The 9,635-nt window shown below is 39.6% G+C and overlaps 1 long non-coding RNA gene across 1 annotated transcript; it reads right to left on the bottom strand.

The window, feature by feature from the left end:
• Window positions 1–395: 395 nt before the first annotated feature.
• Window positions 396–1,438, bottom strand: LOC129379657 (uncharacterized). Its single transcript, XR_008608223.1, has 3 exons — window positions 1,364–1,438; window positions 577–708; window positions 396–442 (listed from the first exon to the last, which is right to left on the bottom strand). It is a non-coding gene; the product is annotated as an uncharacterized LOC129379657 (long non-coding RNA).
• Window positions 1,439–9,635: the final 8,197 nt, after the last annotated feature.

Raw genomic sequence — 9,635 nt, 5'->3', positions numbered from 1 at the left:
GTGAAGCTCTGGGTAGAGACTGTGGATCCAAACGGACCTGTTTGATTTTTGTACAAAGGATCCAGTTGAACTTTATTGTGTTCATAGTAACATGTTCATTATTGGAACATGTTTCATGGAGACATCATACGTGTTACATCTTTGACGTATGAAAAGAAAAATAACCTGAAATTCAGTCCAATGTTTTCATGACAACAGAACCCAACAGAATTTATCATCACATGGCCACAATAACAGATATAAACAGAAGTTACAGCAGTTAGAAACAGCTCACCTCTCTGATGGTGGAGATCCAGCAGATTTAAAGTCAAGAGGAGGAGTCTTTGACTTTTCTCTCTTCAAGGACACACAGCTGGGTTCTGGTTCTGGTTCTGGTTCTGGTTCTGGTTCTGGTTCTGGTTCTGGTTCTGGTTCTGGTTCTGGTTTGAGTCTCTGATGGATCCTGACAGAAACATGATGATTAAAACTTAATCAGCAAAGAGGAGCAGCAGCAGCTTCATCACCACGTCTGTTCTGGCCTGATATAGTGAACACTGTGTTAAAAGGGCTGTGGACAGTTAGAGATGGTGACCTCACCTCTGACCTTTGCTCTGGCTCTCATCTTCCCCACACAGAGTGGTTTTAGAGGGAGGGACTCCCTCCTCTCTGTCCTCACACTGAGCCATGCTGCTGAATCCACATCAGCTCACACACACTTTCTAGCTTCACCTGCAGAGGAAACACACATCATTCATCTGCACATCAACTCTGATCATCCTTTACATCATTAGTGCTGGAAAAAGATCAGCTGCTCCTCCTCTGATTGGCTCTTCTTCTCTGCTTCATATCAGTGTCAGGTGAATGCAGTCAGACAGCAGAGAGGCAGAGGAAGCTGCCATCAGCTGCTGCACTTCTACTATCAGTCCACTAGATGGAGACATGGAGCAACATTTACATTCACTGATTCAACCTGAACAAGTCTTATTGTTCACAATTAGTAATTTCTACAAGTTGATTTTTTGCTCCATTAAAAATGAACTATTTAATCATCTGACTGAATCAAACTCATTTTAATATTTTTTTCATTTTGAAAGAAAGCAACAGGAAACTGTTGCTGACATTAATGATGGAGACTAGAGTTCAGTACCAGGAAATAAAAACATGAAACAATTTGGGAAGAAAACAGTGAAACATCAGCTGTTCATCATGTTGATTGATTCCAGTTCATCAATAATCTAATAATCCTGTAGATTAGCCTTCAAACAGCAGATATTAAAGTTTCATCTGAAATCAGAAGTGAAACTTTTCTACAAACATCAGAGATTAGAAAAAATCATAAAAAAGTTAAAGTGATGAAAAAGTTCAAGAAACAAATCAAACTTACAGTTTGTTCAAACGATCCAAAGAATTAAAGAAGAAAATTTAAACAACAAACTGAGACCCGACAAGCAGACTGGAGCCACACCTATTCAGGTAAATTCAAACCGAAAGTAAATGTGATGGATGTTGTATAACTGATGACGTCACAGCTCACCTGGTTTGTAATTTTCTCCTTCAGAGCAACAGAACCAGGAAGTAGAAGCTCTGAGGTGAAATCAGAGACAGGTTGATAAATCTTCATGAGGAAGGAGAGAAGTTCTGATAAAATGATGGTGTACTTACTTAAAATAACATAATAACAGAAAAATCTGTATTAAACAATTCTTCAAACTCTATGTCTTTTTTTCCCAGTCAACATAGTTTTTCTTAGACAAAGAAGGAATTGTCTAGGATTTCTATCTATCAAAATTAAAGCAGCAACAATCTGTGTCCTTATAAGAAACATTGTTAGAAATGAAAGAAACTACAAACTAATAGAAAAGGTTTAATTTAGGATGAATATTAAAACAATTGTAGTTCAGTTAGAGGGATTTCTAGTTTGCAATAATTTAGTGAGGAGATAAAAGTTTTTTTCTCTCCTTAAAATATTTGCTAAACAAATAAAATCAGGTTTATGATGTTTTTTTAGTTTCTCTACAAACTTAGCTGGAAATCCTTGAAGATGTTTTAGAAAAATAAACAGGAAATATTTTGCTGCTTTGATTTGGATGATTTATGTAGAAAAGAGTGAAAGTTTGAAAAGTTTGTTTTTTCTGTCTGAACTTTTTCAGTCTACACTTTGTATTCTTGCCATTAACAGTAATTTGAACTATTTCTATAATAAAATTGCCCCTCCCTCTGCTTTTTGGACAGCTGGCTAAAAACCCTTGATCCACAGACTCTCTTTTTAATTTCTGCTGCTCCAAGTCGTTCAGATGAGTCTCTTGCAATAGAGATATTGAACTTTTAAGCCATTTTAATTCAGCTAATATTTTCTTCCTCTTTATCGGATGACCCAGTCACATTAACACACATATATTTAAATCATGTCAAATGACCTCTACTTTTTGACCCTTTGACCTTAATTCTGGATGTTGCATCTGATCTGTTTCTGCCTCCTGTTGGTCACTCAGTGTGGCCACAAACATGTCAAGGAACAAGAACATAGTAACAGAAATAGTTTGAACACATGAAGCCCCAAGGACTCCCATCAACCCGCCTGGTTCTATTAAGACCACATATAATCTGTGGTGGCCTCCTGACCAGCCCCCGATGTAACCAAGGCAGAGCGCCGTGTGCCCGTAGTCGCTCTGGGGAAAAAGCACTAAGTTCTTCCAGATCACAAAGAACAGCAATAATTCCCTGCTGAGATCTCCACCCAATTGGGAGAACGATAGTAACCAGGTGATATTGGCGACCCGTGAGATCAGAAACATTTGAAATACAGATTCACTATATAGAATAGAATAGAATAGAATAGAATAGCATTTATTGTCATTGAACAGGATTCAACGAAATTTCTATTGCAACTCCCGTGCAAAAAGTCATATATACATATAACTATGTAACATTGGCTGTTTCCATAACGTCTTCTTCTCCCCTAATAATTGTTGCTAAAACATCCCTTATATCCTCCAGAGTTCCTCTGTTTATCAACATTTTGTTCTCCTCAGTCTTCAATGTAAACTTTTAGATGTGCATCAGGTTGTCCTCCTTTTCCATGTCTCCTGTTGGTGACTCTCGGAGTCCAGGCCTCTCTGGAGGCTCCGCTTCCATCCTCTCTCTCTCACTCATCTGCACCGAGACGTCCAACCTCTCCAACGTCGGTACCGCGTCCACAAGAGGAGAGAAGCTTTTTGTTTCCAAGTCCATTCTGAGTTGCGCTGGAAAACCACATTTTGCCTGTTTTCCTTTAAGTTGCTTGATGAAGCTCCGCAGTCTCACTTCTTCTTTTGGAGCTCTGGAGAGAAGTTCTAGTCAAAGTATATTGTTTTCCCTTGGAGAACGATGTGTTTTAGTGACCCGGCCCGTTGCAGCAGCGCTTCTTTTCTGGTGTAATCCATGAAGCGGCCAATGATGGAGTGAGGCGGGTTGGTGTCAGCGGGCCTCGGTCCCGGCGCTCGGTCTGCTCTTTCAATGCGGAAATCCTCCTGCAGAAGAAGCCAGGTTCTGATTCATTCCTTTACGAAGCCGATCGTGTCCTGTTTCTCTTGAACTTTTTCACCCCAGGCAGACCAACTATGCAGAATTCAAAGAAAAGAAAAGTTTCTGATGAAAACAGGACGTTCAATGCTACGTGGGAAGATTCATTTGCTTTCACTGCTGATGAGACTGGTTCACCAGTGTGCTTAATATGTAATGAGAAACTAGCTAACAACAAAAAGTCAAATGTTGCAAGACATTTCCAGAATAAACATGCAGCCTTTGCTCAAAAATATCCGGATAGAGAGGAAAGAAAAAAAGCTGTTTGGGAACTGATACGGAAGGCTGATCTGATCAAAAATCACTTCAAGAAGTGGATGAAGGCAGCAAATTCAAGTGCATATGCTAGTTTTGTTGCCGCTCAGGAAATAGTGAGGCACGGGAAACCGTTCACAGATGGAGAATATATAAAAGAGTCTTTCATTAAGATTTCAGAACATCTATTCACGGACTTTAAAAACAAGAGTGAAATTGTGCAGAAAATCAGGGATCTGCCCCTCTCTGCAAAGACTGTCAAAGACAGAACCATAAAAATGGCAGAAGGCATCACCACACAGCAAATTAAAGACATCAGTTCAGCTGTGGCCAACTCAATGGCCTGTGATGAAACTAAAGACAAAGGTGATATTGAACAAATAGCGCTGTTCTGCCGGTAAGTAAACTCTACTGGGCCACAAGAAGAAATGATGGAGTTGATGCCACTAAAAGGCCAAACACGGGGGAGGATGTCTGTGAGGCTGTCTTGAATTGTTTAAGAGCAAAAGGAATAAAACCACCCACCTGGTGTCAGTGGCTACAGACGGGGCACCGAGTCTGACAGGAGAGCACAAGGGCTTTGTGGCTTTATTGCAGAAGTCGCTGGACAGAAAGTTGCTGACTTTTCACTGCATCCTGCACCAAGAGGCACTGTGTGCTCAAACATTTTCTCCGGAACGCACAGAAGTAACGAATGTTGTCATTCAGATTGTGAACAAAATAATGGCGAAAGGTTTGAATCACCGTCAGTTCCGTTCATTACTGGACGAGCTGGAAAGCACGAACTCTGACCTCTTGCTGCACAACAAAGTCCGGTGGCTGTCCAGAGGCGAGGCGCTGAAACGATTTACGGCGTCTGGAAGAAGTGAAAACCTTCCTGGGCAGCAAAGGGCTCACATTTCCTGAGCTGGAACAGCCAGAGTGGCTGGAAAAGCTGCACTTCTTGGTAGACATGACGGCGCAGCTGAACACGCTGAACACAGCTCTTCAGGGGAAAGGACGCACAGCCCTGCACATGTTGGAGGAGGTTTTGGCATCCAGCGCAAGTTGACAGTGCTTGCCAGAGATTTACAGAAAGGTTCACTGTCACACTTCCCCAGTTTGAGAGAGTTCAGGGAAGCTCACATGATGAATTTGGAGTATTTACATTCTGCAGTCATCGCAATGCAAACATTGTTTGGGAAACGATTCAGTGAGTTCAGAGAGGAAAAAAACACATTATCCTTCCCTGTCTCTCCCCTACGCCTCGATCCATCCCTGTTGAATATGACAGCATCTCCAGGGGTGAGTCCACCGGATCTTGAGATGGAACTGGCTGACATGGCCCACAAATAAATGTGGGTGTCCTAGTTCAAGCGCTGGACAGCGGACCTTGAAGATGTTTCATGTCAGAAGGCTGTTCTTGCTCAGAATCACAAATGGCGTGATATTGAAAACCTCCCCAAACCAGACAAACTTGTGTTTGAAACTTGGAACGCTCTCCCCGACATTTATGTCAACATGAAAACAAATTCTACCTGTTATTTAGTTTGCCATAGAACTTAAATGAACCTGGACACAAACCAGATTACTCTGATACGTCGTCATTTAACATGACCAACAGACTTTTATTCCTTTAAAGTAAATTAAATAACATTCAACTGCACTGCTTAAATTAAACATATTTTTATTCTGCTTTACATTTACAACTGCTTCAGTGCGTCCTCAACATCTGAGAAAAACAAAAATTGAAATGTAAAAATTGTTGGGCCTGTCGTATCAAGCAGTGAGATGGGGGAGGCAAACAGTAAAAAGATCCACTTGGAGTCCCGTCCATCTTTGGATCCACATATGTGTGTGAAACCGCAGGTTTTCTCCAACATGAACTTCATTAAAAACAAACAGCCTCACAGATGACAGCTTACAATCCTGTGAGAAGATGAAGGTGACGGCATACAGCCCCGATGTGCAGACGGTTCAGGAGCAGAAATCACATTGACCAAGAATGATCAGTATTTTAATTGACTATTATTTTACCCTATATTCATATTTGTCATTGTTCGCTGAAATAGACATTTTATCAGTGGCGTCAATTCAACCAAAGCTGAGGTATGGCCAGGTTACTCATCACATGACAGAATCAATCAATATACATGCAGAAATGACATCATAGAAACGTTACTTCCAGCGAGTCCAATGCAACACTGATGACTGTTTTATAAAATACCAGTATTTTATAAAACAAGGTCTGGGTATGCCATACCTTGCTATACCCAATTGACAGCCTGCATGTTATTCTGCAGGTTGAGGCTGACTGTACGGCGCCAGTAAAAGGATGACGCCATTTTTGTTGCTGCCACTGGATCATTTAAGTTCTGCTTGTTTTTATTTCATTACAAGGACTCAAATAGACATTGAGTATTTTACTTAACCTTCAACGCAACGTTTTTTTTTTCGGAGTTAAAATGTTTTAACATGTTAAAACATTTCTGACAGAAAGAGCCAGAAATGGCTCTTTCATTTCTGGCTCTTTTTGACTTTTGTTGACCAAAAGACTTTTTTGGTCACTTTGTTGTTCACCAACGGTGTTTCTTGTCGGCATCATTTTATTATTGGCGGTTTCTCTTAAGGGGGAATCCAGAAAATGAGAGAATTTGCCAACTAATAATCAATCTCACGGGAGCGTGGCGCCACCGGAAGTCCCACCACATGATTTACAAAATAAAAGTCGGCCAGTAAAAGGTGCAAAATCCTTTAAAAAATAAAAATAGTTTTACACCCAGTAACAGTACATTACAATAAACACTAATTAAACACAACAATTTAATTCACATAAAGATTAATGAGGTATCAACTTTGTAACAAATATTTCAAACAGATTCTCATAAAATCAGAATGTTCAGTAGATTGAGTTTATTTTCTGAACTATAAAGTTTTACTTTAAAAACCTGATAAAACCAGAAATGTTCAATCTCCCAAATGTAAATACAACAATGACAATAGAATAATTCAGTTTAAAAATAATTATTTGAAGCAGAACCAAGTATGATCAATAATGTAATCATTCACAAGTTCCCCAAATGTTGCTTCTTTCAAAAGGGAAAAGATTTCAATGAACATCTAAACCATCATATTACTCCTGGGTAGAGATGCTCCCATCAGGGTTTTTTCTGCCGGTTCTGATCACCATGAGGTCCGATCACTGCAGATCACTAATATTGATCACATGAATTGGCTGTTAATGTTTCGCTTTAGGTAGAAATGTTATTATGTGATCTGGCAAAATGGAGACATAAAATAACCTAATTTAGACAAAAACATGTACAACACTTGCAGCTCATGGCTGATTGTTCTGGTTCTGATGGGTTGGTTCTGACCCAGTAGAGTAATTCAGCAGAACACAGAGAGGAGGCAGAGGAAGTCCATTTGTTCTCTCAGATTATTTCATGTTAGGACATAGAGAAAGTTACATTAAAACTGTTTTAAAGTTTCCTCCCCAATATGGCATAGCAGTGGTCCAACAAAGAATTATTGGGTTAGGATTAGGATTAGCAGGGTTAGGGTTAGGGTTAGGTTTAATCATGTTAAAAATTGTATCGTTCTGAAGATTTTTCATTTCACCATTTACACCTTTTTTATACAGTTTTAAACATGAAAATATATAAAAAACAGATAATTAAATGACTTGTTAGAAACATTTACAAAAAAAATTTCATGTATTTTAAACTTTCTAACTTCTTTCCTGCAGTTACAGGTTAAGTCTTTCTTCATGACACTTTAAGGAATGAGAATCTCAATGTTTTTATCCAACCTTGTTATTAATCAGTGAAATAAGTTGAAGGAGAGACGTTTAATTCCTGTTGCAGCTCAGTGTTAATCTTTTTAATCTGAGAGATTAGCTCCAGTCTAACACTGCAGTGAGGATTAAAAGCGGCCAGACAAGGTGAGGGACGGAGGAGAGGTCACCATCAGAAAGTTTGAACCTCTGCAACAAACTGCATTTTAATCACAACCAGCTGCTGATTTTACTGTGTTTGGGATTTCCAATTAAAGCCTTTATTTTCCACTTTGGGTTGAATCAGGTGTGGCCCACGTTGGCGCTGTGGCGGGTCATATCTATGTTGATTTATTCTCAGCTAAAAACAGGTTTACTTTTTGTTATCAGATGTAAAATATAGCAGAGATGCAGCGATCAGACCTTTTCTGTCCAACACTGATCTCCAGTTTTCATTCAGCTCTGATCTTACAGTTCCTGGGATTTTTCTCCAAAGAGAAAAATGTTCTGCAGGTTCTGAGTTTCAGCTCTAAGTTCTGAATGAAACAGAAAATATTAAGATTTTCCCCACTTTATACTTTCTGAAAGCAGAGAGTTGATGAAAAAATAATTTTAATACAAATATTTAAATTTGAACAGGAAAAAAACAGAATGTGCAGCAAATGAACCAAATGCAGAAGAAAAATGTTTTTATTTAAAACACATGAAGAAAAACTGCAGTAAATTTACAAAAGGAAGATTTAATATTCAAATCTGACATGTTAAGAAAAATAGGAGCTGATAGAAACAGAAACTGATCAGATTGAGAAAACTGATAAATATTTCAATGAAATCTGATGAATGAAAGAAATAAGAGAAACAACATCTGATATTCAGTGTGAAGCTTTGACTGGAAACAAACTGAAAAACATGAGGATCATGGAATCCTGGAATAATCCTGGAATAATCACAGCTTCCATATTTAAAGGACTGGAGGAAGAAAAAGTTTCCAAGGACTCAATCAAAATCGTTTCACCAAGAAATAGATTGTGGAGACTGAACTATCTGTTCAACACTGAGAGAATTTCTCTGACAGGAGGAAAAACTTTAGACTCTTTAGACTCAAATCAGCTCAGAGACACTGAAGAGGAAAGAGAACGGAACCTCCAGAACCCAAATCCAGGAATCGGAGGTTCAGTGAATATGGTGTTGAAGGTGTGGAGGAGGATCAGTGAGTCAGAGGAGACTCTGTAGAAGGACAGAATGCCAGCAGGACAGTCCACATACACTGCTACTCTGTTAGAGCCAGAGGAGAGGAGATATGAGTTTTTATGTTATTGTGCCAGACAGAGTAACCATTTACAGCAGAGCAGCTCAGACTCCAGGAATGATCATTACATCCAACCAAACAGTCTCTACTGTTTCCTTTCCTCCTGATTCTTCTGTAACTCACTGATATAAAAACATATCCTCTCCACTCGACCTCCCAGTAACAGCGACCAGTCAGACCAGTTCTACACAGCAGCTGATACCAGTAATCAAATCTGTCTGGATGATCAGGATATGACTGAAGCTCCTTCACACATGTCACATTCTTGTTGTCTTCAGACAGTTTGAGGTTTGCTCACTGTTTTGTGTTGATGGTGAGTAGACAGGAATCTGATGGAGAGAACAAACACAATCCAGCTGCAGTTATTGATCATTTATTGACACTTTGACTCCTGAATGAGTGATGTGACAGTTTGAAGATGGTTGAATGTGAGCTGCTTTGTTGTCATGAATCAGATGAAAAACACACTTACATCTCCATGGACCTGGAGTCAAGAATTGGCCTCCAGCAGGCTCCACCCTGAAAGGAGGAGGGGGGTCAGACCATCAGTCTCTTTCAGCAGCAAACATGGACATTACATGTCTCTCAGACACACATTGTCCTCCACTGAGACAGGAACAGTCCAACATCTGGGTTGCAAACTGCAGTGGATGTAGGAAGGACAGTTGGTGCTGCTGCAGCACAACTCATTTCTCCAAACACAGGAAAAGCTCCAACAGAGAGGAGAAAGGAAATCCCTCAGTAACAACCTGAAGAAACTCACTGAAGCCTAAAAGG

This window comes from Poeciliopsis prolifica, unplaced genomic scaffold (assembly GCF_027474105.1).
Source record: "Poeciliopsis prolifica strain line A6 unplaced genomic scaffold, Auburn_PproV2 SCAFFOLD059, whole genome shotgun sequence".
Taxonomy (NCBI): Eukaryota; Metazoa; Chordata; class Actinopteri; order Cyprinodontiformes; family Poeciliidae; genus Poeciliopsis; species Poeciliopsis prolifica.
Note: the sequence above shows the minus strand (reverse complement) of the source record. Positions and strands in the feature narration are given on the sequence as shown.